A 25,644-nucleotide genomic window follows, 5' to 3' on the forward strand; every position below is an offset into this window, starting at 1 on the left:
ATTTGTAACCTGAATGCAGGTCAGTAACTTTGAAAGGTCAGGCTGAACGTTTAAAATCTTTTTGTTATTAATTTCCCACCAGCTCCCAGTTCTGTGAATGCCAATGAGCAGACTCAGCTCCTACAGAGTTGAGCAGCAGTTAGCCTGCACCTCTGAAGACCAGCTCCTCGGGAAGACGCAAAAGGAGTTTTGAAGCAATGACTTTCTGCCATACAAGCAAATGAATTCTCTGTTCATTTGAGACACACTTCTCAAAGTACAGGAGGCACAGACTTCTTTATTGGGGTTTCTTCATTTGTTGCTAAGCCATTAGCCTCAAGTCAAGGTAACTGAGTTTTCTCCATCCACATGTTTCACTTTTTAAGAATACACAAACTATTTTGGGGCTATCTTGCACTCGTTTACACAGTATCACAAGATTTGTTGATGCTTCTTAATAACACAGATAACTCCCCGTAGTACATTGCATTTCCATAACCCCTTTAAACCAGAGATATCAAAGCACTTTGCAAACAATACCCTTGCCTTTCAAACCGCGACCCCGTGTTAGGTCCGTATCATCATTCATACTTTGCTGTCAAGAAAAACTAAAGCAGAGCAAGGTAATGCAATTTAGCAGGGTTACAAAGAAAGCAGTAGAAACAGGAGCAAAACACAAGTTTTCTGACTTTCCAGGTCCCCAATTCATCAGAAGGCAAGCCATCCAAGATGGTGAAATTCAACAGAGGTTATGATTATGCCTCAGGTAGATTTACATTTCTAACATGCAAATACTACGGTGTGTGGTTTATGCTATTGGCCTTTCAAGGGTCCCCTGACACTACACCAGCTTTTAAATACTCAGGAGAAACACTCATAGGAACACAAAAACTTTGGGGTTTTCTTTCCAGATTAAACTCCTTTTTGAAAAGATGTGGATGATAGAAAAGAATATACCTAAAGCATCACAATAACTTCCAAACTAATTCCCTTTTGATATAATATGCCCAGCCTCCAAAAGATAGAGAAATAATCCAGAACGTGCGTGACTGCCACTTTTCTGTCGGTACAGCAATCTAAGTAAGCATCTGCTTCCTGCAAGGCTACGTGATGCCAAGGGATCACATGAAGAAGTGGGAGTTTTCCCTATTTTGGTAGATCATACACACTCTGCTATTGCGTCTCATCAAAGAGCTGATGAGGGAGGAGTGGAGTGCACTGAAAGAGTAAACAGGCACTGGAGCCACTGACAATAAATGAAAGCAAAATGGTAAATCTATGGAAGCAGTCTGGCTGCGGAATGGACTACTTCAAGTCAAATTCAGGTCTGAGGCAAACAGATCAAGTTCTTTTAGAGCAGCACCTAGAGGTAGCAGTGACATGATTCACCATCAGTTTATGGGAAGCTGTGTGTTAACTTCAGAGGATTCTGATCAGTCAGGAAAGCATTTGAAGTCTCAGGACACTGGTGTATCTTCCTCTCGCTTAAAATATTTGCATCACATGCTCCCTCCTCGAGATCTAAGGCACTAGACTTGATGGTGGACCTTTAGTATGTCTAGCGTTCTAACACCAGAATGAATTTATAAGAATAGATGAGTATTTGTGACCACACATCTGGTAGTAAACTTGTTTGGATGGTCAGTGTCTTGTGGAGTAGACACAAAGCCAAGAAGGCAATACTATTCATTTTCAGGCTCTGGTTTAAGCCATAAGTTACTGATGCTTTGCTTTACTTCCTACCTTAAATATACTTGAAAACTGTCACTACTCCCCCGTAAGCAAGCACCTTCAGTGATTAATTTCTCAAGGAAAATTTCTCTTGCACTGCTGGTACAGTAACCTTCTAGTACTGATGGCCTTATACAGGAGCAGTCTTTTGTTTTAATGACTCAAAAAACCTCTTAAGATCCTTTACCCAAGACTTTTACGAGCAAGTAGCTCTCTGCTCTGGGAATGTCATCTCCATTACTAACTGAAAAAAGTAATGCTTATGTATCCCACACCAACACTGAAACATAATCAAATAAGGAATACTGGTTAGATGTTAGACACTGAGCACAGTAAGAGAGACACTGAATCTTTGGTAATTATCAGAAGAACATAGCTTACTGAAAACAGATCCTGTTTCACAGGAACACAAAATTCTAGTTTATAATTTAGTGCTAAAGAGGAAGAGGAAACACAGCCTAACGTATGTTCCACTGATAAGGCACCCTACATTCTTACAGCTTGTAAAGGCATTATACTGAAAGAAACACATTTTGTATGCTCATGCAGTACCTTCCACCATACAAACATATGATCAACTGCCATTCATGTTGCATTATCAGTATCCTACTTACCAGTGCTTAAAAGGTGACTCTACGTTAAGATTGAGCAAACTCCCTTAATTTGTGATTTTCTAGTTATGCATCCCGACTTATCAAGAGGGGGCAACTTGTACCCCACCCATTACAAGACTCCTCTGCAATATATTTGCCCAAATTAGTGCACTCAAACTCCTACAGAAATTATCCAACAGCATGAGCTGGCTTGGAAAAAAAGTCTGCCTTGCTGTGAAAGAAGACATTACCCCACCAGAACTATCACCCTCATGGCTTGCTTTTTTTTTTTAATTTACTTTTTAATGGAAGCAAAAACCCCTGTCATCTCACCTACTCCTCTTTTAATAAGGAATGACTGCCGTGACTACCCCCATCTAGAACCACCATTCACTGCCAGCACCTCTGCTCTCCTCGTGTGCTTAGAGAATAACTGATTAGCACTTTGCATAATTAACCTGATTAGCACTGTGCATAATCAAACTGATTAGCACTTTGCATAATTAAAAAGAAATAATAATAATAACAATAATAAGCAGTAGGTAATAGCAAAAGCTGCTAGTCCCAATGCCTGTTCGTTAGCTCTAGGATTAGTTTAGTGCGGCATATTTTATTTCTTAAAACTATTTTTTTTAAAGATGCACAAGCTCCTGAGAAATACAACTTAAAAAATTCTCATTTACTTTCCAGATCACTAGTGAAAATATTGTTTGTTCCACTATTACAACTTGGGATTTCTTGTGCTTCCCTCTGCTGCAGCTGAAGACGTTTAACAGGACGACGCTTGACCAGATGGACCACCGGTCCGATTCCCGCATCTGTCTACAGTACTGCTTTTGGATTCATTATCACAGGATACAGAAGCCTCACATCTTTTAATGCATATATCCTCGCAATGTACTTCAAGGGTAGGAAAGCTGTATTACTGATATTGTCAAGATGGGCAAGGTAGTAAGACGCATATCCTCAAAAGTACATAGGCACTGAATTCTCTCCTGCTCCGAACAATTACTCCAGACCACAGGAAGTCTGGAGAGGAACACAGAATTAATCAGATTCCTGCCCCTAAGCCTGCATCACTCTTCCCCCATTTGAGCGTCATTCTTGTTTATATGTATGTTTTGCATCCTGTTCAAGAATGTGAGACACAAAGTGCTTTTTCTGAACGTCAGCCTCACCCATCTCCAGTGTAAAACTCCCAATTTGGGTTTCAGGACTAGCAACCACTTCCCAAAATCTGAAGAACCTGTGCAGATACACCTAACTAGATTGCAAACTGTATGAAAACATCAATGTTAAATGTCTACATCACTAGTGACTCAGTTCTCCCAGGACGCTCAATGCCAGCCAGCCTAGAAGAGTGGTGCCCCGAGTGAGTGCATAAACCACCAACATTCTCTGTTTACTAATGTGGCCTCATCCCTCTTAGTCACCACTATACCCCGTGTTTCTTCTCACTTCATTAACCTTATCTCTGTCTAGCATCCTCACATTATAGCTCAGATTTTTCCTTGCATTCCCCACAGAGCTAATCCTCACCTTACATCTTCTATTATACCTTTACGAGCCCCTGAAATATTCACTGCCAACCCTCCACCATCTCCCTACAATGACCCTGCCTACACGTCCCACTGGGTAGCAGACACACATTATGGCTTCTCTGCTGACTGCTCAGCCAGTACGGTCGGAACACTGGGCAACCGGGGAGCCAGTTCATTCCGAGGGATCAGTCCGCGTGCCCTGCAGCTCTCCAGATGGGAATGGCTGCTTCTGGACTGCACGTAGCCCAGATGCAACACGTTGCATGGACCTGTCCTAGCACAGTGACAAAAATACTCCCACTGTGCTAGAGTTCCTCTCGTAAATGCTCTCTTGTAAAATAAGCCAATGAGAAAATGTGGGGGGAAAGAGCAATAAAAGAGAATCTTACCATAATTAACTGGAAATGTATTACCCATGCACAGAGCCCTCTCCATCACCCCAAGCTAAAGAACCTATACGAACAGCAAAGGGTGCAGAACTAGTCACTCATTTCACAAGTTGTTCAGTTGCAGAAGAAAAGTGTTGCTGTAGAGATTTTTCAAGTCCAAATGTTCCTGGGGAAGGTAGTTCCAGTAATTCTGGGAAGGAAGCCAATCCCTTGGCTTTATATGTAAATATTTAAACAACATTATTTTTATATACATATATTTTATACACATATACATATATGCCTTTAGACTTCCAGACTTGCAAAACTGCAACAGAAAAAATATGCCAGTCAACATACAGATAGCGGCTCGCCTGCCTGAACCACGATAACTGACCATCAGAAACAAAATACAGCAATGACTTCAAAATAATTGAGCCATGTCATCTATGTATACTAATCCACCCAAACAGAAGAGCTGAAAGAGCAGGACTATGGATTCTAAAGTAGAGAGATTAAAGTCTCAAATTTTATCTCCTTAGAAGTGGCAAGAAGATAAGGTTAATCAATTTTAAATCTTTCAGAGCCTAGAAGGATGCCGAGTGCTTCATCCACAGGTGTGGAATCTCCACCTTTGGATGACCCAAAGCTTCACATTCCTAGCATCTTAGTGCTCTGACACCTGACAGTAAAGCTCTGACTTCATCGTGTTTAGAAAGGTCACGCCTGCTTCAGGCTTAAATCAGGTCCATACCTCAAAAGGGATTACTTAGTAGAAAATGGAAGTGAAAGAATGGAAACATACCTGGCACTGAGATTTAGTGAATAAATAAAATGCAAAGGAAAAAAAAAAAAAGCAGCTTTAAAACTGTTGAGGAGGGGATTGATAAAATGGAGGAAGATGATTTAGTGAGAAGGTATCCAGTCAGAGCGTACGATGAATAAATCAATCCATGAAAATAAAATTTACCACATGGATTCCACCTGTATATACTCGGTAAGCAAAAAACACACCCTAACACAAGGTACACATGTGTAAATTCATAGGTATATGATTTAAAGAAATCAAATATTTATGAATACAATATTTACATGTCTGTTCAAGTATGTATATAAAACTCAGACTGGCTGTGCTATAAGAAAAGATCACAGAACTGTACATATATATACACATAAAAAAATGTGCAGAAAAAAGGACCAAGAGTAGCGTAAGTCTTTTAGAAAATATTTTAATGGCTTTATAAAAAGCCCTCACCCAAAGTTTGAGGAGCTTTTGCAATCTTACATTTTTCTATTGCAAAATACACCTGCTTTCTTTTCTTTCTTTTTTCCCCCCCCAAACTAAATATTTCTTCCATCTAATGACTCTCTTTATTAGACAGCATCTAATTTGCATACATTTACATACAATTTAACTGCTAGCTTGTGAGAACAAAGAAATGGCTCTGTATTGTACTGAAGGACAATACTCAGAAAAGGAAGGTATAAAAACCAGCTAGCTCGGTGGCTGTGTATTCTCTTTGTTTCAGAAATACCAGGATTTTTAAACACACCACTTAAAGGGTGAAAAAGATTATTTCATCAAACAATGAAAAAAGATACAGTGCAGCTCCCTTTTAACACATTCTCTCTCTGGCCTGGTTAATGGGATTTAAGGGTCCAATATTTCTTTGCTTTCTTCTGTTTCCTTTATTAGAACTGATGGATTTAATTCTGTCACATATTTTACTTCATATTTTATTCCTATAACAATCTATGCTGAAGTTCAGCTCCAATGCTAATTCAATACTATTTTCCCTTCCTTGCAGTCAGCCTGGAATACAACCGAACGATCTTTGATGGGCGTGAAGTACTCTGCCCTCAATGCCCAGTGCTAATGGATTTTAGAGAGAGTCTGCCAGAATTTTACCTTGTGGCAACAAGTCTAGAGATAATGAAAACTTACCATGTAGCTGACTGGGAATCAACAGGAAGGGAAGCAGGGCTGACCTCCGCTTGTGAGAACAGGGAGGGACTGTGGTCAGAGTAAATGCAGGATGTAAAGGATGTGTCAATCCCTCTAGTTCCCTAAAAGAAGAAGAGAAAAGGACCTTTAAGATCTCACATGAAGCAAAAACCTTTAGAAACAGTTGGCTGGAACTCCAATACAGACCCTACCAAAAGCATGATACACCCGCAAAGGGTTTTTCTCCAAAGGCTTTGCAGCAGGAGTACCAATTGCAGAGGACAGACACAAATCTCATCCACGTGGACTTGACATAAAAATCTTGCAGGAAAAAAAAGCATGATTTCAGGCTGCATGCTGCACATCCCCATGCCCCCTCAAACGTTTGAAACTCAGTGAAACGGAACGGTCTGCTGTTTGTTACTGCCCACAGAGCGGAGCTGCTAGCTTTACTTCAGAACTCTCCCCTTCCCAGCATCATACTCAAGGACTGGTGCTCAGCAGGGGCAGAAGTAGTAAAGTACCAACATTCAGTGGCGCAGGGACAGGGGAAAGAAGACCCAATCACTCTGGAGGCATGTTATTAAGGGCCTGTCCTACAGAAACGTAACAAGTGAAACTTTTTGGAGTGTAAGCAAACCTATTGCGACCTGATGGAATGGGACTACTCATGGCAAAAAGTGTTAGGTCAAGTTAGCTTGTGTACAAAGCCGTTGTAGTATTTAGGATCCAGCAGTCATCTCCTCCATTTGCTTTGCCCCAGTCAGCCACATGGTATGTGGTACACCGGCTTTTTATGATCAACAGAAGGCCAAGCGTTAATTTGATGCCCATTCTCACACCAGCACGCGTGGCATAACAACACCGTGATTGAAGATATAGGATCCACGTCACAGGCTGTACATAGAAGAAACTTGTGTTGATAGTGCCCTGACATGCCTCGCTGGCACTCACATTACAGATTATTTTCAGACACAATTTTTAATTTAAAGCTGGCTGAAATCTTAATGGAGTTTTAGCTCTTTTTCAAAGGGGAAAATTCCCTACTGCTTACAAAAATTTTATTTTTTTTTTCCCCTCACCTGATCTGCTTCTAATGACATATAGCAATCAAACCTCATGAAAGAAATTAATCAAGCCTTCATATCATTTTCCCTTTTCAAGGATAGAGAGGTTGAGGTGTGTGATCTTCAGAGTTTCTGATGTGTACCAAAATGCAGGTTTTGGAAAATAGTGGAGAAAGTAAACTCCAAAGCCATGGTTCCTTTAACTATCATACCCTATGCTTGCAGCTGTACGTTGCTGAAACCACTGGGTTATTATATCCAGAAGCTTAAGAATGTGGCTGCACTACGATGTAAGGTAATTTGAATTGAAGCTGACACAATCCCACCCTTCCCTCATCTCTTTTCTCTCCTTGCCCCACGTCCCCAGGTCCATCCTTGAGCCAGGACTGGATAAATGTCTGGTTCAGGGAGCTTTCAGCTGAATGAAAATTTCTTTTCCACGTGTTTTTAGCCACATCAACCCCCAAGTGCAGCTCAACGTCCAGGCATGAAACTTGGGGGTTAGACCTAAGGAGGCAGCAGAACTGTACAAGTGGAGGAATGGCAACAGAGCAGCGTCAACTGATCAGTTTAAGCTGCTGTGGACCTACCTCTTGAGATGTCTAGAGCTGCTTTGGTATGACATGGAAGAAAGGCTCTTATCACATAACTGGAAGCCAAACCAATCATGGCTTTACAGGTAAAAAATCCCCCACCTCACATGCTAACCTAAAATAAACTGGCAGGCTATGCAGATCATACAGAGCAGATGCAGTCTGGTTCTGATGAAAAATAGTTTGAGATAATGGTGCACTGCTACAACCTGCACCAGGGGCAATTTCCAAGTGGCAGGTTGAATTAGCCTCAAGTGACATGCATTACAGTAATGCTTCCCTGAGGCAATAAGGCAAGGTCCCACATTCAAAAGGAAAGAACTGAGCTTTCTTGCCAAAGGCAAATGATAAAGTGCATGATTAAGAACCACTGTTACCAGGACATCCAGAAGCTCCTGAAAAATCTTTCAAGGACTTCAGAAAATACATCTGGAAATAAAGAGCAGGAATTTTCTTTTACATCTCTGCAGTTACAGTACCAAGCATCTATTTTGCTACTTTCCCAGAGCACAAACATCAACTCCGTCCTGACTAGAAACCAAGCTTTCTAACTGTCAGCATTTCTAAAGTCACTCTGCCTAAACAATTGTGCAGGAGGCTGTGGGATGTGTATCTGGATTTCAGCTGAATACAGATGACACTGCAGTCTAAATCTCTTCCTTTAGCTCGCCTGCTCTAGGGGTAACAAAAACTGGAACATTTTAAACCCTGCGAGACAGATCCTTTGGCAGAAAGGAATCACCCAACACCATTATCTACTATTTCTTCAGGAGAAGAAGTCACTAAGGAACAGCTTTGCTAGCCAGTTAGCATCCACAGATGGTTCATCATCTTTGGAAATTACAGTAACTGAGAGAACTAAAAGAATCAGTGTGGACACCTGGTCTTCATCCATTTTCATCAGCTCAACAACCAGTACCTGCCTTTTCAGTATTGCAGTCAGAATTTTTATACCCAGGTTACAACTAGGCCTCAAGGGCAGAATACCAGACCAGACATAAGAATTAGTGGCTTTTTTCCTTCAACAGTAATGAAATAATGCTTTCATACGTAGCATTACACACCAGCATACGTGATTCTGAAGCAATGGCATCCGCACAACTACTTGTTTTCATTTCGGTCTTCTATAAACATTAAAGACGGCTACAGTTATTCTATCAACCATGGACAACTGCACAGCTTGTTACACAAATCTATACATGTTCAAGTTACATGACCCCTATACAATAGGCTTGGCTGGTTTCCTCAACAGGAGACTCCTGTTTTCCCTCAACAGCCTTTCACGTACAGCCGTTATCGGTACAACCCACACGTGCACATATTCTTACTGTGGTGTCACTGAATGCTTTTCTCTATAGCCGTCCATTGGAAAACATGCATACATATGTACCTACACTGCAACATATATAAATACACACACATATAAAATACTCTGGCAAATACCTGTTATTAATATCTAATTATGACAGTATCATTGGCTCGTCATCACAATTGTTTGATTAAATTAATTTTTCGCTTTCTGGGTTACAACAGGTACCTACATCAGTTTTGATGGTCTTTAAAACAATGAGGAGAATCTAAGAACTTTAAACTATGCCAGTATTTGAATACTTTCTATTCAAGTGCTCTTGATTGGTTTAAAGGTGTATTACCACAACACCAGCCTGAAATTTTAACTTCACTTTAACAATTCTTGGAGCTAAAAGTAGGTTAAGCAAATTGTTCATCAGATTTTTCCCTTTCTTTTCTTTTGTTGTTATATACTCCATTGACGCTGAGATACGAAAACCTCAAAGTTGGTGTGAGCAGAAGAATAATTCAGTGGAAAGTTGCTCCTCTTGCACATAGCTAAATTCTGGCATTTATGAAGTTCCACTTTTTGTACATAGCTGTCTCATTACATTTTGTATTAGACATCATGGCTGGGATTGTCCAAAGGAACAAGGGCGTGATTCTCTTCCCACTCAAATCATGGTGAAGTAGTTCAAGTTGAACCCACCAGGAGCACGTTCAGACCAGCTTCAAGTGCTTTTGAAAATCCTCCCCCTTCCCAACCTGCCCAGAAAGTGGGCAGAAACAAATAAAATTCCACCACCTTGTGTCTGGGAAGCAACATCTATAAGTTGCAGCTTTTGCAGTTTTGTGAAGTTAAAGACGCTGAGAATTCCTTTTTAAATACAAACAATATTTCTGAAGCGAGTAAATTCTTTCAAACATTCGCTTTGATTTGATAAATTATATTAAATACAATTTGCCTCAGCAGCATTTTAAACCGTGACAGCTAGAGCACCAGTAGGTCGTTTTTACACACAAAAGTAAAATCTATCCAGTTGTGTATACAGCCTAGATTATGTATGCAGGCCCACACTCCCCAACGTAACAAAATTACCCGGCTTGCACTCCAAGCCAGTCAGAAACTGTGTAGTTGCAGATAGCAAAGTCAAGCCTGAGCCAATCAGTCCTGCTAAGCAGCTGCTATCTCAGTCGCTTATTAGTTCACCAGTACACTAGCCACGACCAAAGGCTTCAGATGGGCTTACAGTACGCACAGAACAAAATTGTCTCCGCTTTCAAAATACCACAGAAATGCAACCATGAATGAATACAATCAAAGGGTGGAGGTAGGAGAGAAATCTATTGTAAATTTTCTCAAAACATTATCTTTTTAACAGCAAAGAGAAAATCCTTACTCTTGAATACTCTCTAATAACAGAATCATGCTGTTTGTTGGCAGAATGCTAAGTTTCATTTTCAGCAGAAAAAAAATTGTATAATAATTTTTCCTGATTTAGATGGGTTTTAGGTCAACCTTAGCTACATACAAATGAATGTTTTGTTCAAATTACAGGGTAATTTTAATTAGGACACCCTGTTAGACATCCTGTTGTTCTATTTAATGGACTTTCTCAATTATGAGAAGAAACACCTCCCTACCCGCCCGTGACTTAAAAGTTAAAGTAAAAATTATGCTGAATAAATATACAAAGATTAAAATTATTTATTCTGCATTAGACTTTTTTATTTGTGTTAATCTTTATTTGGCAACTTCTGTATCAGAAGGGCAGAGTTCAGAATTCCACACCCATTAAACACCTGTTTAAAAACCACTTGAAGCACTGGAACCAGCCAAATATGTCCCAATTAGGCAGAAATGTTGGCACTGCTGTCCGGAGTAAGGAACACCCATTGCCATTTGCTCTCATTAGGTTAAACAGGTTTCTTGGGACATAGCTGAATTCCTGATTACATGCACTGCAAATGGATGGAGAACACCAGAACAATAAAATTTAATTCAGCATAGCCTTCTGTCCAGTTGTCGAGCACGCAATTTTGGGAAAAGTGAAAACTGAAGCTTCGGGAAGCAGCCAGGAGTTATGTGCACCACACAAGACAACTCACACTTCTTTCAAGAAATTGCCTGGCTGACATAACAGAAAGAACTGGGCTGGGATTTCTTCTTGAAAGCACTCTGAGATTAAGAGCCGATTCCCTTTTTCTTAGCATCTCCTCCTCTGTACTTTGTATTAGTTTGTTCCCCTTACACAGTTTTATTTGTTATAAGCATGATACAGTATCTTTTATATTCACTTTAGTGTTAAATTGGTCACTGATTTCTTGATTTTGTACATTTATGAACTCAGTGATGGAATGAAAAGCCCAGAATATAAAAGCTTTGTTCATAGATCAGACACAGTACTGCAAGTTATCCAAATATTTTTGTCAGCTTATTTAAAGGCTCTTCTAGAGAGACCAACAGCATGGCAAACAGAAGAATCTCGTCTCTATCATTCATTTAACCTCTTGGCCTCTGTCAAGGATGCAGACATGCTTGCCAATAAGTGACAAGTCAAGTGGTCTTTTTCCAAATACCCAACGAGATGTTTCAGGGTGGTGCCACTAGAAAGCCACTAGACAGAATCAGAGCAGAGTGGTAGTGATTAAAAAGTATGTCTGAAATGGTTCTAATATCCATGCTCAATCCTCTATAATCCCACTTCATTATCAATTTATTAACTTCCTTTGTTGTCCTTTCTGTCACCCTCTTGTGCTAGTCACTTATATATCTTAGTTTGGAAAGTGCTCTACTCCACGTGCACAGAAAGCTAGCATACCTCGCATAAAATTCATCAGTTAACTGTAGCCAAGTAAAAGATGTACAGTCTCTAAACTGATACCTTAAAATTAAATGTATAAAAAGGATGGTTCAGCACTATAAACACTACTTAATTCACAACTTATATAGTCAAGATGTTAGCAGACTGAAAAGAACATCTATATATTTTTCTCTTCACTTATGCCACATAGACTTCTTAAGAACATAAATCCTGTTGGGTTTCTACTACCTCTTCTACTTAGTGTAGAATTCACAATTATTTAGCGCCCACATTTCTAAAGTAAACGTTAGTACAAGAAAAAAAGCATTCCAGGAATAAAAGATGTCAGCTAGCAGTTGCTGCTGACCTAAAACTATATTTATTTTCAAGACAACCATAAGAGTGGCAGATGCTTTCTTGTTCTGGCTGGCTACAAATGGCACCAAGAAATCCCAAGATAGACACTCGCATACGTACTCTTTGCTTGTTCCCCACCACCACCAATAACAAGAATTTTTGCATACAAACACCACTTTCTGATTTGCTATTGCTCTTTATTTAGATATCCACAGGTGCTATATTCAGTGTGGTCTCAAGAACAGTTTCCCTTCCACATTCCTACTGATCTCAACAAGAATGCTAGGTACCCAATACATCTGAAAAAGATAAATATACCATATTTATTCTCCATTATTTAATTCACAAGTGTTGCTGCTTATAGCAAAACCACTTTACAACAATATTCCTAAAAATTGAGAGCCATAGTCCTTAGCCATTTGTTAATGTAAGCCTTAGTAACTTCCCCTCTTAGAATTGGTGGCTGACATTTTATTCAGTAGACGATATCTGTAGCTGCAGCACTTTGAGACTACAAAGAGCTGCAAATGCTATCATTACAAATGGATGTTTTTATTGGTAGACATTTTGAGAGACTAACCAGAAAGGAGTAGGAAAGCAGGAGCATGGGTAGAAAGAAAACAAAACAAGCCTACAAACAAACAAAACACTACAAATCACAACAGGACAAGAGAAAAATCAAGCGGCAACATCACCTTACTGGATTAGTAAAAACAATTCTGGCTTGATTGGAATTCCAGGGTTTTTTTTTCCTTTGTATTTCCATTAGACAACTATAAATACGTTTAGCTGCATCACTTTCACAAACACCCTGATAAACTACCTTGTATTACTTGTATCTAAGCACACTTAATGCAACTTAAAGGTAAAAATAGTAGTCTTTTGTACTGTAAAAACAGATAAATAAAGGGAAGCATCTTCTCTAGAGTGCACTATTGAAAAAGCAGAAACAATTCATTCTATACATTTCAGCTGGCATTTCACTTCCACTGAATTGAAAGTGTATTTTGGACCTAGAGAAGTTGCCTTCAACAACACCCTTCAAATGCCTGAGCTCAACAAAATGCAGAGAGCTGCAGACTAGTGCGTTGGCTTGAGAAGCGATGGAATATTCCACGGGAGGAGAGACTTTGCCTACACCACAAACATCTACAGGCAAATCACATAATCTTTTTATATGCGATATAAATAAGAGATATAGGTTAAAAGGAGAGAAAGAAACAGCTTCCGAATCACCTGGAACACTTTGTGGAACTGACTTTTAATTGCCTGCAACAGCAATTTTTAAAGCTCTTGCAGGAGGCAAGTAAGTCCCTGTACATCAGGTGAGGACAAGGCCCTCTCGGCCCTAGGAATATGTGGTAACACCCAACAAATGAGGGGAAAGAGGGGAAAAAAAAAAGAAAGAAAGGAGACACTGGAATAGGCTAATACAGGAATTTCTAACAATACAGAAGCCTACCCAAATATTTAAAGCCAAAGAAAAAAAAATAAGAGATCACAATTACTCGTGTCAGGAAATACACTCTTCCTCGCTATCAGGATCCCACAGTGGAGTGGCATCTTTCAAGACAAAGTCAAAAAATGCAGCCCGTGAAACAGAAACTAAAGTAGCAAAAGAAAAGAGCAAGAAGCGAGGTGTGGGGCGAACATCGAAGACGAAAATGGCTGGAATTAAGAATCTAGATACAGCCTTTGTCTCTGGGGCAGGGATGGACAAAAAAAGAGAGGCACATAAACTTTATGCATAAAGTAAGGGGAAGTCAGTGGAGGGATGTATTAAAAAAATTAATATTTCAATATGCCAGCTTGTAATATCATATTGAAAACCACACCACTGACCAGTGTGTCATTACTGTATTTGGCCAATTGCGCCATTGTGTTTAATTTGAACTTTGATTACGATAAATCACACGATACAGGGAGGCAACCAAGCGACTCTCCGTCCCTTCTGAAATCTTACCCTATTAAAACTTAGACTGCAGAAGGAACACAGTAACCAAAATCTACGTACACTACACCAGAGGAAGGGAGCTGAAGTATTGAATGGAACATCCCAGGACCGCTTGGTCATTTGTTATACACGAACAGTAACTTTGCCGTGCCAGCAGTTAGACTGTTAGAGCAGTAGATAAATTTGGTGCATGCATCAGATACAGCAAACCATGGGCTGCCCAATTTTCTAAGGAGGGCACAGACGCTCTGCACACCTGAGCACGATTAAGTCTTACTGCTTATGAAGAAGAGAGTCAGTATTGGCAGTGCACTGGCTGGAAGGGGAGGGAGACAGTTGGAGGAGAAGCATAAACCTGTTTCTGCTCACTACCAACAACATTATTGCAGCCACCAGTAATGAGGTGGCTAGGCTAGAAGGGGAAAGGGATATAGGATCTGGAGTGCTTTATCAGCTCCAAGACCAATGCTGGTTTTGGCACTATTTTCACTCTAGTGAGTTACAAACAAAAAAACCCAACCAACCAAGCAGGTGCTAGCAATCTGAGAGACCACATGCCAGCTACAGCTGCTTCAAACTGATTCAATTACATCTGCCTGAATAGTCCCAGGACATTGAATCCACTGAAGGGAACTACAGGTCGAAGGGAGACCCAGTACTTTGGGATTTTAACACTCCATTAAATTAAGGTGTAAGTCCCCCAACTGAAACTGGGGGAGGATATTCAGACAAGGTCTGAAGCATGCGATCACACTCAGCCTAGGATAAGATGGAACCTGGGAGACAGCTTATGCATGACACCAGGATACACAGTAAAAGCCCTTTGGAAATAACGCCTAAAAAATTTCCTGAAGCAGCCTGACAGCGCTGCCTTGTTTCCCAAAACACTGGGTGCAGTACATTTGCTTGAACATGCTCTTGGGATTGGGACTTCACTCCAAACCTTGTTTGTACAAAAAGGGGCCAAGCAGCTGGGAAATTCTGGAGTGTAGTGTGTCCTCATTAGCTCCCATCTGCCATCAGAACTCAGCTCATGGCAAGTTTGGCTAAGTCCTGGTGTTCTCAGGTCCAAATCTGGGTCAGTTTTAATTACACTATACAGAATTCAGTGTGCAGTTTTTAAATCCTTATTATACAGCGCAGAAGAACGGGCAGCTCTCCAACTAATCAATTTTTTAAAAGTACATATATAAAAATTTTAAACCAGGCTAGACAGACAGTGGGTGGAAGAGAAAAAAAAAAAGTATAAGCGAGTACAGGGGTTAGTTAAGAGAACTGTTAGCAAAAGTGGGTCACCAGCAAGTTCTGCTTTAAAACTTCAAAGGAAGGGGAAAAAAGAAAAAAAACTCTTCATTTTTTAAGACAGTGAAACTGATGTGCAAGATGTATACAATTCATACTGATTTTAGCATCAGCATGGGTTACACACAACAATATTGCAGCCAGATTGCTAATAAGGGAAAGATAGATTGTCTTGTGGCTACAGGACCATAGCAGGCACTGGCTGACCTATTGCCGTTATCTTTTAACGGTGTTATTGCCAGGCTTTGGAAAATCCTTTTCCTTACAGACAAAAATGAAGATTGTAGGCTTTACCCCACAGGTATAGAAAAGGTGTGGTGGTTAAAAGTACAGTTCAATGGGATTCTTGAAGGCAAGAGCAAACTGCAGGATGCTAAGTCTAAATCCTTACCCAATTAGTGTTTTTTGGACTACTGTAACTGCTATTTATTTCCTCTTTTTCTATGCCATCAAATAGCCATCAGCCAGGTCAGGACTTGAAAAGAGTTTTGCTTGCCAGGTTGCTGGCAAACAAAACGATAGGAGGCACAGAGAACGGCATGTTTTTCACTGAACAGACACTTGGGATAGGATAGCATGCCAAATCTTATCTATGTAAATTGGGCTAAAATCTACTCTCAAAGTCAACAACCAGAATCTGCCCTGTTTAGAATCTTTGTCAGATGCAAGGGAGCAAGTAGAAGTCTTCAGTGACAGCTACCGACATAAAGGTAGCTCAGAAATGGAGAAGGATGATCAAGGAGCAGAGTAAATAGCGATGAAATGATAGATGCTTTTTAGAAGAGCATAATATTCTGCTGTCTCCTACACAAAAACTACACCTTGAAAGGTTTCCAATTTGCTTTAACCATTGCCATGAGAAATTTCTGTTAAAAAAAGACTTCCCTTCATGCACCTTGTTAGTATTATCATAGCTTTCATTTTAGAGCTACGGGATAGCAGAAACATGACATGATCCTACAGTCTCCCTTGTAAGTGCTTCTTCACTTGGTGGCTAATCCATACATCTCCAGCTGCTAGGTGACTCTAGTGCATCCTGACACAGTTAGAAATACACTACTGACTATTTCAGGATCAACAAAAGCTACAAAGCTGGAGTAACCAGACAATGCTTTTTCTTTAATATAACACACCCCCACACATACATCACCGCTAATACATGAAAATCCATACATCAAACTTACATAACACAACAATACAAGCAGAAATCAAAGAAATAAGACCTACCACAAGAGTATTACAATCTTAGGTACCACCAGCTTCTCCATTATGGTACTAGTTCTCAAATGTTGGAGGGCTTTTTGCCCATACCACCTGACTGGTCTCAAGCTCTAACTGTCCCCACCTGGGCCCACTTGTATTAATTAGGACAATTAGCCTCACCGTCTCTGGGATAATTGTCAATTTACTTCAGCTGACACCAAAAAGAATTTGGATAAAAAAAGCAAGCTGAAGCCACAAGCAGACTGGGCAAGGTAATCTCCAATTATTGAAGTAGAAAATAACCCCGTGCAAATCTGTTTTCTAAGGGTCTGGTTTCTTAGCAGAAGTTTTAACTATGATGTTTCTGTGCAGATCAGTAACAGAACAAAAATGTGCAGGAGAACAATAACACAGCAAATGCTAGTAAATTTAGCCCAGACATTATCATCATATCATTCCCGTAACAGAAGAGAAATTCCAGTGCCAGCACTGTTAGTGCCATTAGGCACCTTTGACGAACTATTCAAAGACATGACCCACCAGTGACTAAGCAGAATAGACAACCTATAACTTATACACAATGAAGAGCGGAATAATAATGCTATTTAGTGCTGCGCATGCTCCAGAACACTGACAAAGAAGTTCAATGGTGAAACAGGGTGGCTACTTGGGAAGCCTGGGAAGGGAGGACTGTGCAGTTCAGAGGGAAAGCTCAGCTTCTAGTTGATCTTTTAGTTTTATATCATCCATGTAGCTTTATTAAACAATTTTACATACCTCTTTCTTTGGCCTATCTGCTTCTCCTCTTCCTCCACTTGACATGTAGTATAACAAAGCATTCCGAAAGGTAAAAGTCAAAGATGGCTAGCATTGTATCCAAGCGCTAAGGTGGACTTTTACTAGGCCCTGAATAATCTTAAGGACCACAAATAATGACAACAGGCGTCACTCACTACCTGCTGCAATGGTGGAACTATAGAGTAGAAGGAACACTAGCCTCTGAAGTGCTGAAGTGTCTTTACATTCCACTGCCTAGACACGTGGAAGCTGCAGTGTGGAAAACAAGGCCCTCCTGAAAAAAAAAAGACAAGATGGCAGAGTCCAGGTTGAAAGGACAGGCTCTGCCCATGCTCATGTCCCTAAAGAGAGACTTCTTTTTCTTTCCTCTCCTCCCTCTAAAATGGTGTTCAGATGTGACCCAAGTTAAAGTCACTAAAGTTCTTCAGCTGATAATGCAGCCACTTCAGAGTTTTCTATTGTCACACTGACTTGTTCAAGGTGTATCTGGTAGACCTGAATTCTGACCAGGGAGCCTATGGGAGAGGAGACCGGCTGATAACCCACGCTGTTCTTGGATAACAAGGCTCCCACAGAAGCACATCTTCCTTCTACAATTCTATTCATGGGGAAATGGTGAAAGATCTGGCATGGCATATGAATGCAGATATACCCTATACTAACAAAGCAAGTATGCCATTCTGAGATAGGGGATGTTTTATTTTGCAGACTATCAGCACCTGGGGATGTTAAAAAAGCCAGAGTAGTTTACTGAATGAATTAAACTATGGTGGTCCCAAGTGAGAAATTAAAGAGAGACTCTTGTCAAACAGATCTCCCCTAAAATTTGATGCTACTGTACCCACATGTAGCAACTCACATGAGCCTCTTAGTGGGGTCTGTCCTTTCCACTACATGAACTGGAATACCTGAGACTACAGTATGATTTATAAAAAAGAAAGAGTCTCTCAATTTTATTGTCCTTGGTTGCAAGAGTTTAAGTCATACCCTTAACATTTGAATGCCACTTTTCTATTGCACTTTGTGAGTGAGTGTTTTTGGTGCTATACCATCTACATAAAATGAATCCGTACATAAGAAAATGCAAGAACTATCATGTGTTTCATAAACATCCAGCCTGTGGCTTGTGTGTGCTGTGCAGCACAATTGTTATTACCAGCTAACAACATGTTCTAAACTAACAGAATAAATCCTATAGATCTCATTTTGTGAATTTTAAAAACAGCAGAGCAGGATTAAGAGGAATTTGCCAAAATTCTGTGTTCCCTGTACCTGAAGAGGAGGAGGAAACCTGAAATTCTCTTACGGTAGTGAGGAGATGGCATCAAGAACAGTGCTAAACAAGGCCAACCAAAAGGATCACAAGTACTTTCCTAAAGAATAATACCCTATGTATATTGTTCTCAAATAAAATCTGAGAGTCCTGACTAAAGTGAGGTCAGCTTGCAAGTTTTGTGGTCCAGTTTCCAGCCTGCAAGACAAAAGACAGCAGAAAGGCACGCAGACCTACGCATTTATCTCAGTTTACTCGTTTCTATTATTTGATAGCCAAACTCATGTCAGGTGATTAATTCAGAAGGTCCTCCACGGTTTAAGACAGAAAAGGAAGTGACAACAGATAAACACAGGATGACCATGAAAAGAAAGTTTACCATATATTGCTCCAATATAGCAACACAAGATACAAACACCAATTATCCCCATTTTCTACATGAGGAAACAAAAAGTTCTGGTCTAGACCACAAAATAAATTAAGGGACTCCTGCTGAATATACACGATCATGTCATACTCTGGTTTCTATTCATTTTATCACCTTTACCCTCAGTGCCTGACAACTAGTGCTTTCTTTTATTCAGCTAAAGAAGTCAACAACAATAGATAAGCACTGGAGCATGTATCTGGAGCATGGTTCAACTGAAAATCTACCATGTCCACATCACATCCCATTGCAGACAGGCTCAACAGCATGTCCCTGACATTAGCCAGGGCAGTTACTTACTGAATCTGTGGGCAGGGCAAATGAGAAGTCTTCTTGCCCTCCATTAAATCTTTCCAGTTGCTGGCAAGCCACTGGCTAGGGATTTTCTGAGCAAGTGGTTATATTCATATCTTTGTGTTAAACAGCCCTTGATGGACCTTTCTTTCATGAGTGTATCTAATTCGCTTAGTAGGCAGATTTCCTTCTGCTTTTTCTTCATCTTGGGTTAATGACTTCTACTGTCAATATTTGCACTGTGTGTCTAAAGAAGATTTTCTGAAGCTGCAGAACAGAGATCTCTGATACAAATATAAGGAAGAGACTGGTCTATAGATCACTCCTCCTGGGCTAAACCAGTGTAGAGTGTAAACAGATCTCAAGACAATGGCAGGTATGTTCCTGTCTCATGATGAAGATTTCAACAGATCATAACAACGCTGTAGCTTTGCAGTTCATTTAAATAGATTTATAACATACTGACTCCCTTCTACAAGAGCAAAGAGATGCTCAATCTGAGCCAAGAGGCACTTAATCTGAGCCAAGAGGCACAAACTGAGTAGATATGAAGGTGAAATGGTCTGATTTTGCCAGTCAGACTTGCAGAGTGACTGCATCTGCTGCTTGGATGCTGCCTAAATAGGCCAAGATAAAGGTTGCAAAGATTGATTCGATTCTGATTCCTCAAAGTAAACAATAAGACCCAGAAACCAAAGCTTATAATAAAACTTAACATTATCCCATGAAGTCATCTTGTATATGCACATATCATATGTGCACGTGCATGTGTGCACACATACACACATATTCACACTCAAATCCGTGTTAACCCCTGCATTTTTATCTCGCACCATTGCAAATATGCTCTGAAAGAACATCATTGCTAGAGGAAAATAGCACCCATTGGTGCAGAGAACCTATGCTACTGTTCCCCTTTTCTAACCAGAAAACACTGATTCACATCTACTTGTCTCACCTCCCTGCCCCTTCACCACTGAGGAACTCACCTTACATCTCTATAATGCTCTCCTTGGCCAAGTCTGCAACCCTGGGCAACCCGGCCTCGATTGTAGGCAGCAAAGGCAGAGCAGCAGCTCAGAGTTTGCCATGCTCAGTGCATGTCACATAACACAAGCAACCTGCTAACGAGCTGCTATGTGCTCTCTCAAAGTCACAGCTGCCAGCAACAATTGAGCAAGTGCAGCCTAGCTTTTCAGGATTCCTGCCTGTTGCCCAGGAACCACACAAAGCACTGGAGATTTTAAACAGGTGCAAACAGTGCTCTTCTCCCATGCCTTGTCCTCCAGCACGTCAGACCGCACAGCCTCTGCAATGGCAACGCAAGAAGAACCAGAAAGCAGCAAATGAACTTTCAAAATACGATCAGAGTTCCGACTGACAAAGCGATGCTTTTATGACATGAGAAAAACAGCTTGTACGTAGCACTATGAGCAGATGCAGAAAGGCTTGGTCAGGCTTGCCTTTGTGAAGACCTGCTTTTTTCAGAAATACGCAACTGTATTATAATACTGGGTTACACATTTTTCTAAATTTGTCAGTATTTCTCACCTGCAAAATATTTTGCTAACGTAAGAGGCAATGTTTCAGAACACGCAATGACTCAGAATGTGTCATGAGCACCAAAAGCAAATGAAAAGGGTGCATTTTAAAGCTTACTTTTAAAATAATTCTGTAGCTGTACAGAAATTTTTAATGCTCAAAACTGTCTGTCAGATAAGCATCTTTACAAGAATAGTATAAATCACACAATTATCTAATTTTGTGTATGTACAGAAGTTATATATGTACCATCTGTTTATGGCCCATTGCTTAACATTGTACTTTTGTACATACACAGCTCAGTGCATAGGTGGTACTGTAGGTATGCAGAAAAACTACCTCCTGAACTGAAAATCTGTGAGACAATTTTTAACAGGCTTGTTAGAAAAGACTGCACTAACTCCAGAATGGTTTGTTTTGTCAATATTGCCTACGCTGTGTTAAGGTCAGCAGTACGAGTTTGTTATTAGCCACATTCCCACGTTGGTAATCAGGCAAATTCCTGTTAATTTCAGGCAGAATCTTGCCTGAATTAGAAGGGAGCAGGAACTGGTTAAGGCCATTAACCAGATGGCCATTAAGATCTGGTGCTCTGATGTTATGATCAACTACTAGTCTGGTGTCTACCTGCTACTCAGAAGCCTACTCACAAGAGCAGGCACAGGTCAAGCCTTGAGCAAGGCTCTTTCGCTGCTCCTTCAGAAATGTTACAATGCTGACATGCACGCTTAGGGCTTCTGTTTAAAATGAAACTGCTCAGATAGGTTTTACCTTCCCTTTTGGATTCAGCTTTCCATTTGGATGGGAGGCTGAAAAGGCTAAAGGGTTCTCTTGTACAGATGCCAACAAAAACAAAGGTAAACTTAGAATTTTCATTAACTGTAAATTACAAGAGCAAACAGAAATAAGGATTGATGTGAGCAACAGGGAATGCTAAAGCTTCACCAAATGTAATGTGTAATGCCTCAACCCAAACATATTTTGGGATGACTGCCAAGAAGATGGGTATAAATGTGGGAGGCTTAGTAGAGTACAGTTTGAGCTAAAATGTGTAAAGTTTTCACTTGTGCTAAGGAAACATTCGTAGCTAGGTAAAAACACGGCCTTATGAAAAATCCAATTTTGCATCTAATCTAAATTTCCCTGGGCAAAGCAACTGTTCTCTTCCTAAACTGATCTCGGGGTAGCTGGTGGTAGCATGTAATTATTGTGGGTAGTATTGCCATGGGTTAGGCACTAGCTGAATATTGTAAAGTCTAGAGATGTCTTACCAGCATTAAGTGGTTTGACATTCTCATCTAAACCTGAACTGGAATTAGTCGTTATAATGCTTTTGCCATTTGGTGGTCCAATGACACCTGTACAACTACAAGGCAGAAATGTTGGCTCTAACAAGCCTTCATGTGCTATCTTACCTTACACTGTTATCTGTTAGGTCTTTTGACCCAGAATCTCCTAGTAGTGAAGGATGCAGCATCCCAACCCATCAGAGCTTCTCCAGCAAAGAATAATTGCAGTGTCCTGCATGCTGTTGGGGCTGTAGTGGAAAGGGCATTAAATAACCAAAATAACCTCTTTTTGCTGCTAAAAATCCCCCAGCAGAAAAAGGCCAACATGGTTGAGTTTTGGTTTATCTACTGTCAGAACTGTGCCTCAACAGTAAGAGCATGAAGTACTCGACTGGAAGACTAATTCATGAACTAGGACTTAAGTTTACTTTCCATCAGATAAACAATGGACAGCTCTAGTAAAGGCAAGAGGCTGGAGGTAAAAGGCTGTAAATTCTATAGAAATGTTCAACATAGGCTCATTTCTCAGCTTTTTTTAAGCTACTTTCTTCTTCAGTTGATTGATAGACCAATTCTTTCAGCAAAGAATGTCAACGGCAGTGACGCTTCTTACCTATTTTTTTGTGCATAGCATTCAGAAAGCATACACAGTAATGAAGCTCCAAGAAGCCATTTTACTGGCTAGCACTTCAGCTTTATTTGTGCGATTGGTTCCAAGATCTTGAGACAGTAACACAAGTTACTTCATGTTTCTCTATGTTAAGTGCAGGGTACATTCCTCCCTCTCTGTGCCTGAGACGATACAGCATCTGCAGCTGACAGATACGGGTAAGCTTTTGATTCTTCTTAATGCACCTCCAGTTCTACAGATGTGGAAGTATGAAGTGCCTATTGACAACACAGTACAGGAATCGTACTGACAATACCCGACGCATCCCATTACTTGGCAAATAAACGTGATCCTCTGGTAAAAAGATGGTGACAACAGAAACTTATCCCATCTGAAAGAGAATTAAAATCTCAAAAGACGCTGCCCATTCATTCCATTGCTCAACATGTAGATCTATTCAGCTAGGAGGACCAAAGGTGACAAGTAACCCTAGCAATATATATACACATAACACTGCTTGTCACCAGAAGTAATAATACAGCCTCCATTGGTAGGAGAGACCGTCTTTCCTTTTGCTGGAGAATGTCTCCCGTAAGGCTAACATTGGCACGAGAATGGTGGGAACATTTAGGAAGGACTCTAAGGTAAATGCAGCTCAGATTTGTCTCCACGGTTGCCAGTGACTAAGTAGCAGGCAAAGACATTTCTTAGGTTGTCCAAGAACAGAAAGTACACAGCGTACAATGGAGTTTAATGACAACAGTGACTCAAAAGACTCTTTAAACTCTAAGTAAGGATCCTCAACATTGTGGAACAGGCCAGGACTCACTATTTTGGCAACAATCTTAGGGTGAAGTTACCCTCTCTGTAAAATGAAACTTTCCTTCAAATTACATCAAGGCTGTGCACCTCAGCAAAGCTTAGAAGAGTCTTAAAGAAGAATGTATCCTTTTCTGCAGTGGCTTCTGTAAAATAAGAAACTGGATTAACCATATTCTTCACTGGTGTCAGCCAGATGACAAAGTGTACCATCAACGCTCTGCCATAAGGTAAAAACTATTGTAATTTTAAAATAATATCAATTAAACATCCTGCCCCAGAAGTGCTATAACCTGACTTCAGATTTCATATAAACTGTATCTTCTTGCACTCCTAAATAGTACCAGAATAAGAAGCATCAGATTACTTTCTAGGAGATATTTACAAAACTCTGGGATATTCTAAGCAGATATAAGCAAATATTATTATTCTGAATAGCACTACAAGCTGCCCTCCATCCACAGTACCATGCAGGCTGTCATTTTTGTAGTTAGGATGCATTTTGCAGCAAGACTTAACTGTTCTTTCAAGTGCACTGTACTGCTAGTTGTTGTCACAATTATTTATAACTAGGGACATCCATCTCCTACTAACCTTCTGTTCTGGTCCAATATACAGGAAACAGTATTTGGAGGGTTGAAGTACATTTATAAGAATTTCAACTTAATATTTCTTAGCCAGATTCTGCCCTCTGTTTTTGACTGCAATCCCAGGCAAGTCAAAGATGGTAATCAGTCCTCCTCTCCATTGCGTGCTCTGTGTGTGTATAAAAACTTAATTTTTATAAAAGGGCAGGACAGCAAATGAAGATGTTCAGCTAAAGAAGTGCTTTTTCAAAAGACTTGTAATCATGAGACCACTGGTTGGGCTTCTTCTTTAAACTGTATCATAAAAGTACTGTAGCATTCTTTAACACAGAGAAGCAGTGGAATAGTGCATGAAACACTCAATGCCAAGAAATAGTCTACCCCTAGAATAGCAATGAATTATCCTACAACCTTGAGAAAGTTACTTAACTGTTCGGTGTTTCAATTTCCCCATTTATCAAATGGGCATAATGATACTTTGTAAAACCACTCTATGGTTCTTTACAAATTATATTACACTTTGGAAACTTGTAAAGTGCACTGGAATTTCTAAAAAACCCACCAAGAATATAGGAGTAAGTATTACTTTAAATATTTGTTGCAATAGTTTAATACAACTCATACCTTTCTTGTAAGTACTTTACAATATTCTCAAGTGTTTATATGTACTATTTAAGTGAATCAACTACAGTTATCATACCTCTAGCATACCGCATTTGCAGATACTACATGCTTTAAGTTTAAACTTGCAACTGTCGGCTGAAACACAAATCTTGTAATGGACCTCAGTAAGAGATGTACTGGGTCCTGTATTTTTTCCTAAGAAAGGCAACAGTCCTCCAGCTGAGGTAGCACCACATTCTTTGAAACATACAATAATTAGGGAACTAAAAGAAAAAGAGATGAACATTGTGTCCTGCCTCCCTGACATTCTTTTTAGCACCTACATGATACGGATGCCACAGAAGACTCACTCTTACTTTGAAGTGCAGGAAAATATATCATGGTAAGAGACTGAGTGTCATTCAAAGCATCCTTTGAAACTTCTCAAAAACTGCAGCTAAGCTTTATATCTGGAGATGTTTTAATGATTAGTTTATTTTTCTGTACTTTCAGAGCACAGAAGAGCAAATTCATTACATGTTTAAAACTTAACATACTTTGCAGGCTTTAGATATTCAAATAATTCTGGAAGTTTATCCTGCTTAAATATGTACTTTTAGGGTATAATCCGACAGTGGCTGGACATATATATTGTAGGTCAAATTCCAAGTCATC

General features: G+C 40.0%; 1 protein-coding gene across 5 annotated transcripts in view; it reads right to left on the minus strand.

Moving 5' to 3' along the window:
- Positions 1 to 25,644, minus strand: part of ZBTB20 (zinc finger and BTB domain containing 20) — a 512,829-nt gene that overhangs the window by 379,717 nt on the left and 107,468 nt on the right. For all 5 annotated transcript variants that reach the window (XR_012651362.1, XM_075034361.1, XM_075034363.1 and 2 more), the window contains one exon: positions 6,158 to 6,279. The gene's annotated coding sequence lies outside the window, so the exon portion shown is untranslated. The remainder of the gene's footprint in view (positions 1 to 6,157; positions 6,280 to 25,644) is intronic.

This window comes from Buteo buteo, chromosome 8 (genome assembly GCF_964188355.1).
Source record: "Buteo buteo chromosome 8, bButBut1.hap1.1, whole genome shotgun sequence".
NCBI lineage: Eukaryota > Metazoa > Chordata > Aves > Accipitriformes > Accipitridae > Buteo > Buteo buteo.